Here is an 18,852-nt window from a genome sequence, read left to right as displayed (position 1 = left end):
ATGGCAAGAAAACAGCGCTGTGTGAAGGTGCAGACTCTGTCCTCGGGGAGCTAGCCTCATCCAGGCCCAACCCGCGTCATTAAGGGAAGAATAGAGCAATTGGGGAAAATGCTTTTAATGTAATTGAAAAATGCAGATTGCAAAATTGGCACACTTAGGAGTTGAGCCTGGCAAATTATTTCTTGCTGCTTTTAAAACTTGGACCCAGAAGACTCTTAAAAGGCCCCTGTCTCGTGCCCAGGGATGGCATTGTCCTTCTCCTTTAAAAAAAAAAAAGAAATGTAAGAGGTAACCATAGCCCCTCCACTCAGACACAGTGACTTCGAATGTTCTGCCGGTGGTGCGTCCAGCCTTTTTCCCACGTGCGTCAACCGATTTTAATCATACCCCTAGGTACTTTATTTTTGTAACCAGCAATTAAAAATTCCATGGAGGTCATTTCCTCTCCCAGTCGCTAGTATTTTTATCCCTGAAAAGAAGGGAGTGGGTAAGTCATTCCAATCTCCAATCAATCCTCCCCCCCCCCCCAACCCCTGCTTCTGCCGTCTGCAGTCTGGCGCCTCTCCCAGACAGACGGACGCGGCCCTAGCGAAGACCCCGGGAACCAGGGGAGTGGGGCAGGATGCGGGGACCAGAGCCCTGGACCGAGGCCAGCGGGGTCGGTCCAGCACCCCTGGAAGCTTTCCTTCACATGGCTTCCCTTTGGCCAGCTTCCTGAAGTTTCTTTACGAGATAAGAGAGAGCAGGCATGCCTCAGCTACCTCCCCCCTGCCCCCCGCCCAAGATGCCCTGACCCAGAGTGACACGGAGCCCGTTAGCTCCGCTTGGCCAGGGCTCCTGGAGCTGATCCAGGCCCGGCCTCCCCCCTCCGAGGATGAGACGTGCGGACCTCAGCGCCTCCCAGGGAACAGGGGCTGCTCGGAGATATCGAGAGCCCTCGGGGTTGTTGCCTGTGAAGGGCTCTGGCTCTGGGACTCTGATTAATTGGATTATCCGGGTGTCCCTGGATTGAGCTTCTGATTTCATATCTAATTTTCTGTTGCTTTGCCTTCCTGTTTTATTTTTTCTGGGGGAAATCTCCTCCACTTTTGTCTTTTCAATCCTTACCCACCAGCCCCCCATCTGCCCGCGATTTTATTTCTGCTGTCCTGTGCGTAAACTTTTTCTCCATGTATTCAGAGAAGTTTTCCCTTCTATCTATCCTCTTTTGACATTCCAAGAGTTGTTTCTTGTTTTCTGAATATTCCTTTCTGACACTGTTTACAGTAGATTATTTTCATTGCCTATTGGTAAGGTGTTTTCCCTGCTGAGTTCTTTGAAAGTTTGCCGAAAACGTTCCTGTCTGTCTCCAGCCCCTTCTGTCTTCTTGTTTTGGTGTCTGTGATTTGACGTGAGAAATACTCTGTTGTTTATTCTGATTCAGGAGGGAGATCCTGAAGAAGCTGATGAGACTCTGTGTGTGTGTGTGTGTGATGGTGAGGATGTTACAGAATGAGATCCTGAAGAAGCTGATGAGACTCTGTGTGTGTGTGTGTGTGTGTGTGTGTGTGAGACGGTGAGGATGTTACAGAATGATGAGGCAGGCTAGACCCCTGAACATCCACATCTCCGATGCCTGTCTGTCTGCCTGGAAAGGAACCTTCCAGCCCCTGGGATGCGCTCAGCCCCTGCGTCCTGGCCGGAGCGAAGGCCGGGGCCTCTGTGAAGCACGCACGCTTCACTCCTGGTGCCGTCCTCCAGCTGGTTTTTTCACTCGTGTGCCGTGCACGTCTTTTCCTCTCAGCGCCCAGGTCCGCGTCCTTCTTTTGAGGGGCTCCGTAGCCTTCCGCTCGTGGCACACGCCACCACTTCTTGTGTAGACATGATTGCGTCTCTTCACCCTCGACAGCACTAAAATGATTACAGCGTTGGCTAAGCGAGGGGTATCTTGTTTGAGAACCAAATGAGTTCATTTACGGGCGGCTCTCTTAGAACGGAGCCTGGCACTTCGTGAATGCTGAATAAGTGTTTGTGGTTCTCACCCATTGATCTCCTGAAGTCTTGGCATTTCTCTTACCCCAGCAATTTACATGCTAACAGTGCTGACCCTTCATCATACCTCGCCCCCCTCATCCCCCACCACCGGGTGTTGTTTGACTGTAGTATCTCATTATTTTATTTATTTTTTGGTCCTGAACCTAACATTATTTTGTGGTCCAGTCTGTGGGCCTCTCCCTTTGTAATTGTCCCCTGGCCTTGGAGCGTGTCCTACCCCCCCATCCCAGGTGTTGATGAACAGTCGCCTATATTTGACCTTCATCTCGCAGTGGTTAGCGGGAGCCAGTTTCAGTTCTCATCATCTCTCCCCGGCTCCCCGCGGGCCCTGGGCAGGCGGCACGGGTGATGGATGTGCGCTGGGTGCCAGGGATCGATGGCACGAAGGGAGCTGCTGCACCCCACGCGGATGCCCGCCACCGACGGTTTAAAATTACCGTCTTCCCATTGACTGATTCCGCAGGGCACGGGTACACCACAGCCACCCAAACCATTCCTCAAAAAAGAAATGTTGTTTTTGACCATAAAAGAAATACGCACACACTATGGAAAAAAACAAAAACAGGAAGGCATAAAGAAAAAAATTGCCCATTGTCTTTCTACCCAGAAGCAATGACTGCAGACTTTTAGTCTATTTCCATCTGCTCTTGAAAAAAAAAAATCAACCCTGTTGAATTCCAACTGTAGGTATAATTTTAAATCCCCCCACCCCCCATGATAGCACTTTTTAATAGTGTCGTTTATTGCAGTGGTGGTCAGTGTCTGCAAACCCCTGGGGATCCTTGAGACCCTCTCATGGGCTCTACGAGGTGAAAATTATTTTCATAATAACACCTAGAAGTTCCTTGCCTTTTCACTCTCGTTCTCTCGTGAGTGTACGTGGAGTTTTCCAGGGGCTATGATATGTGTGCTGTTGCAATTGATTAAATACAGAAGCAGTTATGAGAACACAGCTGTCTTGTATTAAGCCAGCCATTAACGAGATAGCAAAAATGTAAACAGTGCTTGCTCACTCGTTTATTTTTTATCTTGGAAGACAGTTATTTTTCATAAGAAATATGTTATCTATGTTAACATGTAACAGCTTTATTATTGTTCCTTTTACATAAATTAATAAGTATTTTTCTATGTCCTTGTTATGATCTTTAATATGCTAAATGTGGAGGGGTAAACCACGTGTAAACAGCAGCTCTTTGGAGCCTTCCCTGACTTTCAGTTCAGTTGCTCGGTGGTGTCCGACTCTCTGCGACCCCAAAGGTCCCTGACTTTAGAGAGAGACAAAGGGGCCGAAGGGTTTGAGAGCTGCCTTTTCATTCACATCTATAATTTCGGCGGGGGGCGGGAGGGGGGGGCTGTCCATATTGTTAAAGACAGTGTTGCCTCCCGGCTCGGATGTGTGCGTGCAGGACAGCCCAGGCTCCGCCACTGCCTCCACACTGCGTGGTCGGCTTTCCAAACCGTGTGACCCCAGTGCGCTCCTCCAGGGTCCCAACCTCTCTCGGTCCCCTTCCCCCTCCTCCCCGCCGCTCTGTTCTGCCCTTGACGAAGATGATGCGACAGCATTACACGACGATGGGGAAAAGCCTCCCAGTGCCAACCTAGGCTAAGAGTATGATTATCCTTTTAACACCCTCCTGTCAACTTGTGGCCCGCCTGGGCCTGTGGGTTTCACAGGGCGCGCGCACAGTTCCGCAGCCTGCTTTCCCAGTTAACATTCTCTCCCAGCCTCTCCCGCCGCAGCGCCACCGGCCGCCTCCGCGTCTTTGGAGGGCCGTCAATTTCCGCGGGTTCCGTGATTCTCTATCGAGTTGATTAACTGTAATTTACTTAGCTGTCCTCGGACACTTAGGTGGTTGCTAATTTTTGCTATTATAGCTAATGCTGAAGTGGTTATCTTCATGCATGGAACCTTTTCTGTCGGATTATTTCTTTCGGATTGATTCCCATAAATGGGACTGCTGGGTCAAAGGGTTGTACATTTCCATGAGTCCAGATACATCTCCTGTCAGATTGCTTTCCAAAAGGATTATACCAATTTGCACTGCCACTGCAAAGCCTGCGTAATAACCAACTATTTTGCTTAACTATCATGCCTAGAATTTTCCTTTGGAGCCCCGAGGGGCAAAGGCCCTTATCTAAGTGAATGTGATCTATAATTATTTAGACTAACACCAAAATTGCTTTGAGAACATTTTTAACCTGCTGAGTCTAGGATTCTGATTCGCATACATGCTAACATTAAAAGTTTCCCAAGTAGCAATTTTTCTCTCCCTGCTCGCAGTGTATTTACACAAGCCCCGGCAACCAGAGGGAAAACTCAAGAGCTTTTATAAACAGAAGTGGTCTCTTTTCTGAACTAGCTGAAGTGTTATTTTGAAAGGCACAAAAACACAAATTAGAACTCATTTTCATTGTCACCTTCGGGTAGAAAAGTTGTTTGTTTTTGTCCCCCATCTCTCTTCCTGTTCTTTGGCTCTCATTTCAAGTATGTTCTGAAATGTCCTGATGCTCCGAGCCGGGCGGAGGGGGCCGGGCGGGACGCGCGGGGCTGCCCTTCGGCGCTGGCAGGGGCCGCGGCGGGGAGAGGAAGGAGATGTCTGCTCGGGGGCATCGCAGGGGCCGCTCAGCACAGGTGAGGCAGGTCGCCACGGGCGCGGCTTCCTCTGGGGGGCGCTGAGGACGGGAGGGTTCGGAGCAGGCTGGAGCCCGCACCACCAGTGGGCGGGGAGGCCGCTGCAGGCTGCGCCGGGGCTCCGAGGCCCCTTTCTTGGACGGCGGGCGCCTGGCTTGGTCCCGACCTGCGGCGCCCCTGGATCCCCGCGCCAGTTCTGGTTCCGAACGAGGCCGCGTGTCCTCCGCGGACTCGTCGGGGCTTCCGTGTTCTCATCTGTGAAATAATTACCTCACAAGGCTGTGAGGATCAGATGAGGTTGGATGTGTGAAACCACTTTGTAAACTCTAAACCCTTACAAATGGAAGGTATTATCAAGGACTCCAAGCCCGGGTTTATTCTGTAATTGCCTCCTAAGCCGCGTTCCTAAGCACGGGAGGCTTGCAATCCAATTTGCCTCCGGTTGCCTTGATTCGCTGAACAAATAATCCGGCGTGCGCCCACCGACGCCAGCAGGCCGCTCCGGGCACCTGGGCCGCCCGGGACGTGCCTGCCTATTTTCCGGCTCAGCAGCGTGACGTCGGCCGCTCGTAGTTGGGGTGTCGACCCGGGGGCGGCGCGTCCTGCGAGCCAGGTCTTCTGGACTCTCTGCTGCGTGCCTGGGGGGGCGGTTGCTCAGGCCTTGTTTGGGGCTCTGTCAGCGGTGTGAGCAGCGAGGGCCCTGGAGGGGGCCTGGGTGTCAGAGTCCGTGAGTGGCCCCTCCGGGTCCCTATTGGGAAACCTGCTTCCCCCAGTGCATTCTTCGGCTGGGCGTCTGTCCAGCCATCGACTGAATGCTGCCTCTGTAGGCTCAGAGGGGACCAGACACCCTTGCTGTCAAGAAGGCTCATGGGGGTCAGGTGTCAAAACAGACCGATGGTGTGACGGGCCCTAGGGCCCACGGGACCTGGGGCCCAGCAGACTGATGGTGTTGGGGAGCGGGTGGCTTTGTGGAAGTCGGGGCAGAGGACTAGCCAGGCATCAGGGAAGGACACACTTGAGCCGGTCCCGAGGAGCGATGACAAGGGTGTGCTGGGGTGGGGGGCGGGGAGGATGGGTTTGGGCAGTGTTGGGGCCTAGCGAGGGTAGCTGGGGGTGGGGTCTTTTGTGAGCTTTAGGCCTGAACAGTCAGTGGCAAGAGGCTGGCTGGGTCTGCCCCACACTGGGCTTTTGCATCTTAATGACCCCCAGCTGGGTCATAGGGCAATTAGCTAAGCTCAGGTCCCACTGCAGTGGGGGGTTGGGGGTGTCCACCCCTGTCCCCCGTGCGTTCTAACTGTGTGGCTTTGGGTAAGTTATATAACTCTTGGGAGCCCAGCTTCTCTATCAGTAAAGCAGGGTAATCATAGCATCCATCTCAGTCGTCTAATGATAAAACAAGAAAACTCTTTAAGAGCATACAGCCGGCGCTCCCTAATGTTGGCTGGCACTGCTGTTAGCCCCATCCTTATGCCCAGTTTACAGATGAGAAGACTGAGGAGCAGAGAGGGGCACTGAAAGACGTGTAGCTCCTCAGCACAGGGCCCTTCTTTCTGCTTCTGCGTTCTGGGGGGGGGGGTCCCTGTCTGCTGCTTGCTTGGGGACTCCGGAAAGTAGTTGTGTGTGCCTGTGCGTGCGTGTGTGTGTGTGAGAGAGAGAGATGGGGGTGGGGGGCGCAGGGGGACAAGGCCCTTAATCTTTGTGAGTCTTTTGTTTGTTTGGTTTTGTTTTGTTCTTGGGCCACACCCTGCAGCATGCTGAACTTCCCCGATCATGGATCGAACCTGTGCCCCCTACATTGGAAGCACAGTCTTAACTACTGGACCACCAAGGAAATTCTCTTTGTGAGCCTTAACTGGTTCCTCTGTGAAATGAGAAGACTCTGATATAAATTCCATAATGGCAGGGAATTTATTTTTTTCCTTTGTTGTATCTCCCCTTTGGGAAGAGGGCTGAACACATAGTAGGTGCTTTAAAAGCACCTGGGAGTGAATGAATAACACCTACTCGGTCCCACACCCTGGTGGGCCCCTTGGACCTCGGGGGCACAGAGACTCTCGGGGGTGGTCTTGTCCAGACACCTCGATGCCCTCCGCACCTCTGATCTGTGCAGGAAGCGCCCTGTTGGAGGCGGCTGGGCTGGGGAAGGGGCTTCAGGGACCAGAGCGGACCTGGAAACTAAGTCAGGGCAAGGCTTGCTCTCCATCCGTCGGGATGTTTGCGTTTCCACTCTTGGGTGATGCGCCCGGGCTGACACGCACAGCCTGTGCATGTTTATTTGTTATTTATTTATAAATCACAAATCCAGAAAAGATTTGAGGAGGCTTACAATAAAAGACACACACACACGGTGAAGCTGTTAAGATGGAACAGACCGTGAAAAGCCACCCTGGAAGGAGAAGGAAGCTCATAAATCAAGCTCAGGGCCGAGTGCTGCCGCTGGGCCGGACGGGCTCTGTGTGTGCTTGCGGCCAGGGTGGGGGCACAGGCTGCCCAGGCTTACCGCCCGAGCTGGTTGCCACGGCGAGCGGCCCCGCATGGGGATGTGGGCTGGACGCTGGCAGTGCTAGGGCAGGCGTTTTCCCCCAGGGCCTTGGCTGCCCTACGGTGAGATCGGAGGGTTAGAGTGGAGGCCCTGGGCAGTCATGTAGGGTCAGTCTGAGGAGCTGACATGCTCTCCCGGGGCCCCTGGGCCAACCGCCTGGGCTGCCCCTCACTCTTCTGCACCTCAGTTACCCTCTTGCCAAGTGGTGCCAAGACTCAGTGGACTGTTGTAAGGCCGTAGTGTGTGACCTGAGACCTGGCCCTTGGCGAGCACAGTTGTCGCGAGTCTGACCTGTGTGGGCTGTGATTCCTGGGGATAAGTGTGGTCCTGGGCAGGTCCTCACCAGGGTTCAGAGGAGGCCCCACTGGAGTGGGTGGCAGGACGGGGTGCTCCCCCGGTGCCCCCAGCTCCGTCCGTACTGACGCCGTGGACACCGAGCTTGGCCTGTTCATTATTGCTTATAAACACTCAAGGAGTTCGAAGCGAAGAGAACATACTTTTTAATTATTTCCCTGCTTGTCTCCAGCAATGCTGTTGTCAAGGAAACCGAAACCTTTGAAAAGCTTTTCAGTTTCCCGGTTGGAAGAGGATACTCGCGACGGGCTCATGTTGTCTATGGAAATGGACCCATCATTCTGTAACAAAATCTGTTTCTCTTAAAAGGGCTTGATGCTTTCGCATCTCACAAATAGAATCTTTTTGACCCTTTCACAGAATATGGAAGGTTGTATACTGGTATTTTCTCTTTTAAAAGAGTTGCCCTCATTCTTGACTCCCAAGTCTTTCATTCATTGAGCATCTGTTGCAAGACTTGGGTGCCAGGGGTGAGTGTGGATACAGGGCTGAATTCAGCATCTCACCCTTCCTTGAGAGTCGCTCGGTCTCTTTGGGAAAAAGGAACAGGTGGACATGTACTTCCATCCCATCATAACTGCTCCGGTGGGTGGAGGTGGAGGTGCCCCCGGGGCACACAGGATGGCCCTGGAGGGGGTGCTGTTTCTGTGAGAGTCACGTGGGGTCTCAGGATGCGCGGAAGTCATTCTGCAGCAAAGAGGTGGAAGTGCACTGGGGAAGAGGGAGTAGACTGTGAAGGCTGGAAGGCGTGGAGGAACATGCAGACTGCAGGGTTGCCAGCAGGGCTGGGGGGTTGGACCCAGGGGAGCGAGGCTCTCTGGAGAAGACCTGGGAGGCAGGAAGTCAGGAGTGTGGTGTGTGAAGAGACTGTAAAGGCAGGTTCTTGCAAGCCTCTCTGTTTCTGCGGATCAGAGCCCTTGCTCCTACGTGCACGGGGCACGTCTCTCCCTGCATCCCAGCTCCAGAGCACAGCGGCACTGCTAACACGTTCCGAGTTTAATAATTCACTTTTGTTGCAGGAGCCCAGCTTTTGCCATAGTGTTTCAGCCAGCCTTCCAGCAAAACTTTATGATAGTTAAACCCTATCAAGGGCATTGGTTTTATACGAAAAAGATAAAATCACTGTTAGAAAAGCAGGAGTCTTACTTTAAAACAGCCCGTGTTGTTCTTCTTTTAAAACTTAAAAAAAAATAATTTTAGACTTATAGAAGAGTCGTGCATGTAATTCAGAGAGTTCCAAGGTGTCCGTCTGCAAGCTTCCCCGGCATCTTATACAACCCTGATGTGTTTGCCAAAACCAACATGTTAACATCAGTGTAACTCCATTCGCTAAACTATAGACTTTGTTCAGATTTCACCAGTTTTCCCCTAATGTCCTTCTCTATTTTAGGATCCAACCCAACCCAGGATCACAGGTTGCATTTAGAGCTCTTGTAATTTTTACTTGCTAATTATTGTGGTTTTTTGGGGGGGGTGGAGGTGCTGGGGGGGACACGGAGTGGACTGAATCTTGTCCTGGCCACTTATTCTGAGCTCCTTGTACTGAGGACCGCCGCCCCCCCCCCCAAGCCCCCAACCTCCAGGCCTGGCTGGCGTCCCATGTCAGGGCCCTACAGCCAGGCTCTGGCTGGACGCATTTTGGTTTTCAAGACCCGTCTCCTCGTGCAGCCATGAGCAGGACCAGCAGGTTTGCCTGTTAATGAGGCTCCGCGAACTGCTCGCTTTATCAGGCGCCAGTGGAGCCGCGTCCTAATGGTTGCGGGTTAGTGATAACAGGTCTCCTGGGCCTTTGCTTTTCTCTTCCCTTTTTTCCCTTCTGGATTTAACCCAGCCAGACCTCTGGGCGGATGTTGACGTTACTGAGAGTTTGGAGTTAGACCTCTTACCACATTCACTTTCCGGCACAGCTTTCCTGGGGTTTATCAGATAATTGAGTGTGTCTTGAGGCAGCATCCGGGAGTTGAAATGGGTTGCATTTAACAAGGGGAACTGGGAGGCTCTTGCATACAGGCAGCAGCGCACCTGTAGGTGGTTGGGCCTGACAGCGTCCCCGCGTCTCCTCTTCCCGCCTCGCCCCCCTGGTCCTCTCTTTCTGTACTTTTCCCCTGCCTTCGTCCACATCCCGTCCTCTCCTGCCCTCTTCCTAGCTTTTCCCCCTCTCTGCCCCGCCGCTTCCTCCTGCCTCTCCCCCCTCCTCTTTCTTCCTCCTTTCTGTGACAGGCCAGTGAAGCTGTTGCCACGGAAACAGGAGCCCCAGCAGAAGCTCTGCTCTGCGGTCCGGATGCTTATAACGATGATGACGCAGATAATGTTGAGTTCTAGAATCAGCTGAGCCCCCGGCCTGTGGCCTCCGGAGCCCCTTCATTTTCCAAAGGCCAAGCTAGTGCCACGGCTCATAAATCTGTTCAGTAGATGGTCATTTTTGATACGGCAACTTCTAAATTTGAGTAATCCACTTTCCCATGGCTCCAGAAGACTAGTTGGAACCCGTGTGAAAAATCCTTGGCTGAATTTACTTAACGGGGGGGAAATCACAGGGGAAAGAAAGGCAGTGTTGGGGGGGTGGCCAGGTTCCCAGGGTGACTTTTATGTTCCCCGTGGGAAGTGGGTGTGGCACACTAGTTGCATTCCTGGCATGGATGGCTGACTGCTCTTATAGGAGGTTGGGAGAAAGAGAAATATAGTTGGGGCCTTAAAAAAAAAATCTGATACTCAGTTTCACTTGACAAATGTTCATCGAGGACCGGCCAATTTCAGGACAGGTGCTGCTCCCCTGGAGAAGCTTGTGCTTGAGCAACACAGCGTGTGTGTGTGTGTGTGTGTGTGTGTGCACATGTGCACATGTGTACACACACACACGCTTCACTGCAGAGTCACAGGCCCTCGTGTTTGTCTCAGCAGTATAGTGGGTCTGACCATTGTCAGTTGTGTGGAACGGCGTGTGTGTGTACATGTGCACACGTGTGTGCACACACACACACGCTTCACTGCAGAGTCACATGCCCTGGTGTTTGTCTCAGCAGTCCAGTGGGTCCAGCTGTTGTCAGTTCTGTGGAGTGGCCTGCATGCCTGCACATTAAGTAGGCTTCGTGGTCCCCCACCCGCCCCCAGGACCTCGTGGAGCTGGCTTTGACAGTGATGGCACTGTCGCTCCTTTTGTTTGTTCAGGGTCTGACTTAGGCCCGGCTTGTTGGCATTAGCTCGGACTTGGAGTTTTGCCATCCAGCCAATACCAGCTAATAGCCCAGCAGGGGAGACTTAGTTCATGGATTACATTTAAGTTAGTACTTATTCCCAAAGGTAACTTTGCTTAATAAAAACCTTAAGCCTTTATTACTGTGCTTATGGGTATCTTAGCTCTGGGGTGTAAAAATAAGACTTATAAAATCCAAACATTATTTGTGGAAACGCAAAATCATTTTCATTAATAGAGGGTGTGATAAAAAGCAAAAGGCGCTTCCTGTTGGTGCCTAAATGGTCTTGCTGCACTTGGGTCTTTTTATTTTGATAGTCATTTCTAGCTTATTTAAATATCGTCCTTTCAGCAGTGAATTTTAAAGGAAGGAAGCTTTGGTGTGTGAATAACTTTACAACAGCCCACAGTACTTGCAGCCAGTTGCTATGACTTAAGTTGATAATGTACCCCACACAGCAGTCGCTAATGGATGATAATCTGGAGTGTTTTTGTTATTGTTGTTTTTATTTTAGAAGAAAGGTTTGAAATTAGCATAGTAAATCTCTGTGGGATCTTTGCAAATAAAAGAATATTCACGTTAAAAACAACTTTCAGGAAAGATGTATGGTAATGAATAAAACATCAGTGAGTGAAAATAAGCGTGTTTAATTATTCAAGTAGAAGTAGTAATTTAAACTAATTATTGCTTGCGGATTTCATAATTCAGTTTTTGTCTTGCAATAATATTTCCTCTGGGCCTCCGGGGCGCGTTGGCGGCTGCTCCCGTTCCCGGGGCGGGGGGAGGAGGTCCTCCTTCCTCCCGGCCGCAGCCCCTGCTCCTACGAGTATCTATGTGGCTTTCTTGGTGGCCTGGGGGGGGGGGGTAGTTAAGCAGTATCTCCCCCTTGTACTGCTTAACTAAACGCCCCTTGCTTATTGCTTTCTCTCGTTGCTTCAGGGGGTCTCAGTCCACTCCTGCCTGTGAGCCCTAAGTGTCATGGGGGCAAGACCCCTTTCCTTCCTGCAGTGTCTTCGCCTTCTCTGTACCACCCCTCATAGCCCAAGCCACGTGCCCACGCCCCCCCAGTTCCCCATGGGGCAGGTCCTTGCCCTCCTGGGCTGTCCCAAGTTCCCTCTCTGCTGAACGGCCTTCCCTCACCCACTGCCGGAACTGATCATTCCTTCCTCCTCATCACTTTGGATCAGGAGGCTCTTATGGCCCATTAAAAACAAACAACTGTGGCAGTTCAGTGGTCAAGACTCCACACTTGTACCGTAGCGGGGGGGCGCGGGTTCCATCCCTGGTCGGAGAAGGGAGACCCTGCATGCTGTGCCAAAAACAAATTTTTTGGGGGGTTCATTTACAAGTTTTTTGTTTCTCTAGCTTTTCACTTTGTTTCTGTGTCTAAACGGGTTCGTAGAGAGGAGTTGGAGGGTACGGGAGAGGACAGGGAGCTGGGGACGGTGACTCACTCGTAGCTCATACCCCGGCTCTCTTCCTGAGATGCCTTCTGCCCTCCCAGCTCAGAGCATCCTCTGTATTCAGGCACCTGCCATTTCCCCCCTGGAATTTGGGGTGTTGGTACAGACTCCTGGGAGGGGCTCTAGCTCACTCTCCATGGTTCACCTTCCTGGGGCCTGACTGGCGTTAGTTGGTGCTGGTGAAAGAGTAGTTAAGTGTTGGATGGGACTTGTGCTCGAGTGTGTAAGGCTTTTAAAACCCGCTGATTACCGGGAGTTCCCTGGTGGTCCAGTGGCAAAGATTCCACGCTCCCACTGCAGGGGGCCCGGGTTCAGTCCCTGGTCAGGGAATTAGATCCCACATGGCGTGACTAGGAGGTCACATCACCGCAACTAAAGAACCCGAGTGCCGAAACCGAGACCCGGCACAGCCAAATAAATTAAACAAAATAACAGCCCAGTGATTCCTGCTGCTGCAGTGCATGCCTGCAGCGGCACGGGGGCTTAGGAACCTCCGCCTGTTAACACGCGTGCCGCCCTGAGCAGGTCTTGACTATTCAGGTGATTTATTATTCTGCCCCCCAGAAAGTAAGGGGAGGAAAGCTTTCTCCTTGTAACTTCTTCTTGCCAAATGCCCTCTGTCAAAAGGTGGTGACATCTGCTCTCCTGACAGGTGACAAGCATTGTATTACCTTGGTGTAATCACCCACCATTCCATCTCACGCGGAAAAGCTTTCCATCCATCACATCAGGAAGGACAGCTTTTACTTAAGACACTCCCCCTCCCCTCACCTTTTCTTTGTTATTACTTTTTTTCCTAAGAAAACAGCGCTGTGATCCTACAGGCATGATCTGGGCGAGTGAGTGACTCATTTCTCTGTGCAGTTATCACTGTGGACAGGGACAAGACAGGTGAGCCGTGGGGGCAGAGCGCGGTGAGCCGGCGTTCAGGGGCCCATGTGTGGGTCAGCGTGTACCGGCTGAGACCCTGAGCACGTCAGGCCAGCTGTGGCTCTGGTTTCTCGTTGGGAAAACGGGAGGCTTCGACGGCTCTCCAAGGCCTTTTTTAAGCTGAGTGGTGGTGTGATCTGCAGACTAACTTCAGCTAAGTGAGATAATGAGAGGATTACAGGTGTCACCCCAGCTCTTCTGGGCAGAGTTGCTGAAATGCGCTTTCCTGATTCCGAGTAGGCTTTCTCTCCACGTGAGCCCCCAAGGAAGTCACTGAGCGAGCAGGGAAGTTGCTAACACCTTGTGACCCCAACCCCCACCTCCCATGCAATCAAATGCCAGGGGACTGGACCCGAGGCGGCAGCGTGGAGCGGGTCCTTCGCTCTCCGAGGAACTGACAGCTGAGTGTCACCACATTCGTGACCTTTCTGGCGGAGCTCAGGGCCTCCATAGCACAAGGGCCCAAAAGATGGTTGTTGAGGTGAATGAAAATGTCTCCTGTGGATTTTGGATCTCATTTTCCTTGTTTGATTGTAAGCCTCCTCAGGAGGAAGAAACCATTTTCACTCATTTCATTAAAAAACAAGCTTATTTTTAAGAGTAGAAATGTTGATTTGGCCAAAAGGTTTTGTTTGGGTTTTCCGTAAGATGGTATGGAAAAACCCAAACGAACTTTTTGGCCAACCCGATATATGAGTTTGGTGTAACATTAAAAAGAAATGGGTGAGCTGTTTTTTTATTTGTATTTTTTTTAGTTTAAATAAGTTGAAAAAAAAAGGCAATTAAAAGAAATCAAGGCAGACAAAGGACGTATGGAACAAAACAGGTCTCCTCCTCTTGGTCACTGTGGTTCCAGGTCCCCTGTCCTGGGCTGGGGGAGCCACTCCTCACTCATTTCTAAATCCTGGGGTACACCCAGCCTAACTGCAGAAGTAGACGGATGTGGGCTCAGTTGAATTAGAAGGACCCAGATGCTTTTCCAACCAGAGCACATGTGGCTGGATATCGAGGGAGTGAATCGGAGGCAAAGGCTTCAGAATTGTTGGGACCAGTGGGGCTCCTAGAGGAAGCTGGCCGTGCTCTTCCTCAGCCGTGTTCTCTCTCCCTGGGGCCTTGGGAAGGTTGTCGGGCTCTCTCCCGTGTTACTCCGCCTGCACACTTTTGCACACTCAGCACGATGGCAGTTGTGACGCCCGGAGCTTGGCACAGCCGTGGTAACTCCTGGTTCCTTCCCCGTGCTTAAAATTCAGGGCAGAGAATGAATATGCACCATTCTGCAACGATAATGTAAAATCAATGTGGAGGTGTGATTCCATTAATAGATTGCTGATTAACTCAACTTTTTAGGAGCCCATTTGTTGCCCAGAGTGATGCTGGCTGGAATGAAGTAGAATTAGAACGGCTAGCCTCCCCTTCTAATTGAAACGCACATAAAGTGCTCGGCCCTCAGACTTGCATCGAGATGATTGCAGCGATCAATATTCCAGTTTGCTTGGTTGGCAGCTTCTGGGGAATAGAGTGGATGACGGACCTAGGGAAGCATGAAGTTAATTCCCGTTGGCCTGGTTTCTGGCTCGCCTGAGAAAGTGTCTTGGAGCACTGGGGGCCACGCCGGTGTGGACTTGACCACGGCCTGCGTCTTGTACCACCAGAGCTCGAGGGGAGATTGACTTCCGGTGGGAGGACAAGTCTGTTTGATGAGACCCCCACCGCGTGCCCGGCTCAGTGCATGGCATCACATACACGCCCGCTCCTCCCCAAACTGTGAGATGTTGATGGCACCACGGTCCCCGCTTGTTGGGGGAGCCCCACGGCCTGCACTGTGTGGACTCAGCAAGACGGTGGCAGCATTTGGGAGCAGAGTGAGTTAAGCACAGACAACAAAGTTTGCAGAAGTCCTCGCAGGGAAAGATCGATGCCGGGCTGAGCCTGCAGTTAACATCTTAATACTAACCAGGGAGTGTCTGAGAGGTTAGGCAATGATGTATACTCGGTGCTCAGATGTTTAATGTGCATTGTGTCCTATATTCCTGAGAAGTCACTTTCAGATTCTTAATGATGTGTTCACATTTTTGGGGGTAATTGTTCTCCTTTGACATGAATAACCCTCCCTTCCTGTTTACCCTCAGGCCCACATACCTCTTCTGGTCCAGGAGGCAGTGAGGAAGAGCTTTTAATTCAAAGCCCTATTCATCTTCCTGAGTCAGGTGAGATGGTGTTGGAAAGTCCGCTTGGCTCAGAGCAGTGAGACTGGCCTCCTGGTCAGTGGTCATGGGCAGGGGCAGATGGCTGCCTTTCAGCCCCCTAATTCCTGCTGCAGGGTGCCCTTGTTGGAAGCAAGTGCAATCCCAGGGCAGCTGCTGCTGATGGCTGCTTATTACATGCAAATCAGAGAAACCTTTGAGGCCACATGTATGCCAGGAGTTCTGTTATGTTCTTCCTAGAGGTTTTGGAGGCAGCTGTCTCCTAAAGCATAAAATTACTAAGAGTGGGGACCACAGTCTCACAGTTTGGTGCCCAAACAGGCCCCGATGGCCAGTGTTGCTGGTCTGAGTCTGGGTGCCAGAGACTGGAGTGGGGACATAGATGTGGCCAGCCCCTCCCCTGAGAGCTCATGGTGTCTGGCCAGTGTCCAGAGAGTTTTCATAAGGTGGGCTGTAGGAGGGGCCCTTGGCTGGTGTAAACCAGGCGTTGGGAGCAGCGAGGAAGAGGGCCAGTCCTGACAGGGGTGGAGGGGACACTCAGGCTGGTCCTGGGGGTTGGGAGATGGTTGGGGTGGGAGAGAGGCAGGGCAGGCTGAGGACCTGAGGGCGCAGAGCAGAGGTGCCCACACAGCAGGTGGTGAGGGGGGGTCTGGGGCCGGGAGCTGTGGACAGGGGAATGACCTGTAGTGGGGGATCTGGGTTTTGTGGGGAATACGGGAGGATCTTGAGTTTTTCATATAAGCATTGGGAGCCTTGGAGTTTGTTTACTGGTGCATGTGGAGTTGAGGGAAGCCCCCCTGCAGAGACCCCTTCTGAGATCCCTGTGATCTGTTAGACTATTAAGATGGAACAGATGGGGGAGGGTCGTGTCAACCCCGACCTCAGATAGCTTTGCCCATTCCCTTATTGTAGATTCCCAAGATTTCAGTATAAATGTAATTAAAATTTAGGGGCTTAAAAATGCCTGCATTTACTGAAAACCCACTTGTCCATATATTGAGGTCCAATATTGCCTGGCCCTGTATGGTGGCTGTTAGGGAGGAAGAAATCCGAGGTGTGGGGAGGTCAAGATCTCTCTGGAAGATTCCACAGAGCCCCCACCCCCCAGTGCCGGATCTGTTCCTTCCGGTGGCCCCCCTCGCCCCCAGTCTCTGAAGCCGAAGGCAGCCGGGGTGATGAGTGTTTACGCAGCCTGTACAGGGCTCGGTGACGCAGCAGAGCCGCAGAGCTGCTGGGTGACTCATCAGACCTTTCTAGACACCGTGGTATTTTGCTGCTCTGAAGGGACGAGAGCAATTAGCCGTTAACGCTGGCAGATGACGCCGGAAGAGTACAAAACCTTCCCTGCTCGTCTCCTCTGTGCCTCGGGTGTTTTCTTTTGCTTTTTTTTAAAGCCATGTGAATTATTGTCTTTTTAATAATGTTTGTTTTCTTCTGATTATTAAAATAATGTATGCTTATCGTAGAAAACACATAAATGCATTAAATAGGAAATAAAATGCATGAATTATTTTTCCGTTACAGTCTTATTAAGAGTGTTTTGCTTGTGCAAAGGAAATTCAGAGCACTAGACTTATTTTCTTAGAGGGGCCTGTTGAGATAACTCAGATCATTGGTTTGCAGCCTGTGCTTTGGCTGGAGGTGGGGGGAGTTCCAAGGGCTTCGTGCAAATTTTGGGGGGCTCCCTCCAGGGAGAGTGAGCTGGGGGCTCCAGCACCCTCCCCTCTGGCCTCCCCCCCCCATATCTTTGCATTATCTCTCTCATGACTGGGCTTCCTCACATGGCTGCCTTGGCGCAAATGGCTCCGTGACTTATCAGGCTGGGGGCTCAGTGATCCGGGTCCAGCCTGTCATTTCTCAAGCATGGAGTCTGAGCCCCGGGGGAGAGGTGTCTGGCCTAAGGAAACACGGTGGCTTGGGGCTTGTCTCTATGGTTTGTGACTCTGCACTGCCTTTTCGAATATGAATCACAGACATTGGCAAGCTTGAATGTCGTTGTCATAAGCTCTGTCGCCACGCAGAGACCTCCCCCGCCCCGCAGGAGGCAGAGCAAGGGTCCCTTTGGAAGGCAGGGGAGACCTCGGAGCAGCTGGCGCTTGAAAAGATGAAAAGTAAAAGCCCCATCATTGCCGTTAGGCCCACAAAGGAGGAGAAATTGCTCTGGGTGATCCCTGGTTGTATGAATAATGAGAAGAAATTAAGTAAAGGCCGTGTTTCCTGACACTGATGTATTAGAACACGGAGTAACTTTCTACAGGAAATTGGAACAGGGATCCCTTTAAATTGAATTTGAAGCTGTGAATAGCAAGCCTACATTGGCCCTGCGTGTCCTAATGCAAGTGAAGGAAGCTGTTTCCCGGGTAAGAGTTAAGTACTTTAGGGATACAGGTTAATGTTGAGGCCAACATGGCGCAAGTTAATAAATTGCCTCTCCCGTGTATTTGTCTGTGAAGACGCCGAAGAGTAATTTGCTTCCCGCAGAGCTGCGCCAGAATTCTCCCACTTATTTTATTAGATTTTTGGCCCAATACATTTGTTCCCTCTCATTGGTTTTGTTGATAATAATTACCCACCCTCCCCTTCCATCTCCCCATGGATCGCTTTCGATTTTAATTGTTTGCAAGTAGCTGAAAAAAAGTTTACCATTTTAGAAAAGAAGTGTTTCAAAATAAGAAGACTCCGGGCCAGAACCCTTCTGGGCTTCCAGGAGGAGAGAGTTAAAGCTCTGTTTTTCTAAGGCTTCTGAGGACGGCAGCCACTGAGATCAGGAAAAGGGCTGCCTCCATCACACGTGGGAGAACCAACCCCTGGCCTCAGAAGCACTCTGGAAACTGCTTCTTGAAGTTGGAGATGCCACGGGCCTCCCAGGGGAGGCTGGAGGCCACACAGGCAGCCTCCACCATGCCACGCTGCCGAGGCCCAGCTCCTGACCCTGTGGGCCCAGGGGAGACAGCCATTGGTAAAGGCAGCCGCTGCCCACTAAGGGCCTGCGGGGGGCAGACCTCATGCCAGGGCTGCCCTGCCTAGCTCACAGCCTAATAAATTCATTCATTAACAAGGTCATTATACATAGTGAACTGCTATTTACTGGGAAATAGAGAAACATGGCCTGTGGGCACAGGAGTAGTCACGTATGATGTGAGAGTTGGACCATAAAGAAGGCTGAGCGCTGAAGAATTGATGTTTTCGAGCTGTGGTGCTGGACAAGACTCTTGAGAGTCCCTTGGACTGTAAGGAGATCAAACTAGTCAGTCCTAAAAGAAATCAACCCTGAATATTCATTGGAAGGACTGATGCTAAAGCTGAAGCTCCAATACTTTGGCCACCTGATGCAAAGAGCCAACTCATTGGGAAAGACCCTGATGCTGGGAAAGGTTGAGGGTGAGAGGAGAAGATGACAGAGGATGGGTTGGTTGGATGGCATCACTGACTTGATGGACATGAGTTTGAGCAAGCTCCGGGAGATAGTGAAGGACAGGGAAGCCTGGTGGGCTGCAGT

The 18,852-nt window shown here is 51.6% G+C and overlaps 1 protein-coding gene and 1 long non-coding RNA gene across 5 annotated transcripts in view; one reads left to right on the top strand and one right to left on the bottom strand.

Annotated features, from left to right (window-relative positions):
• WDR25 (WD repeat domain 25) overlaps window positions 1–18,852 on the top strand; it is a 137,393-nt gene that overhangs the window by 13,870 nt on the left and 104,671 nt on the right. The gene's annotated exons all lie outside the window — the stretch shown is intronic.
• LOC110150551 (uncharacterized) lies at window positions 7,685–10,110 on the bottom strand. Its single transcript, XR_002317788.2, has 2 exons — window positions 9,449–10,110; window positions 7,685–8,841 (listed from the first exon to the last, which is right to left on the bottom strand). It is a non-coding gene; the product is annotated as an uncharacterized lncRNA (long non-coding RNA).

This window comes from Odocoileus virginianus, chromosome 16, assembly GCF_023699985.2.
Source record: "Odocoileus virginianus isolate 20LAN1187 ecotype Illinois chromosome 16, Ovbor_1.2, whole genome shotgun sequence".
Lineage (NCBI taxonomy): Eukaryota > Metazoa > Chordata > Mammalia > Artiodactyla > Cervidae > Odocoileus > Odocoileus virginianus.
This window is presented reverse-complemented; position numbering and strand designations above follow the sequence as displayed.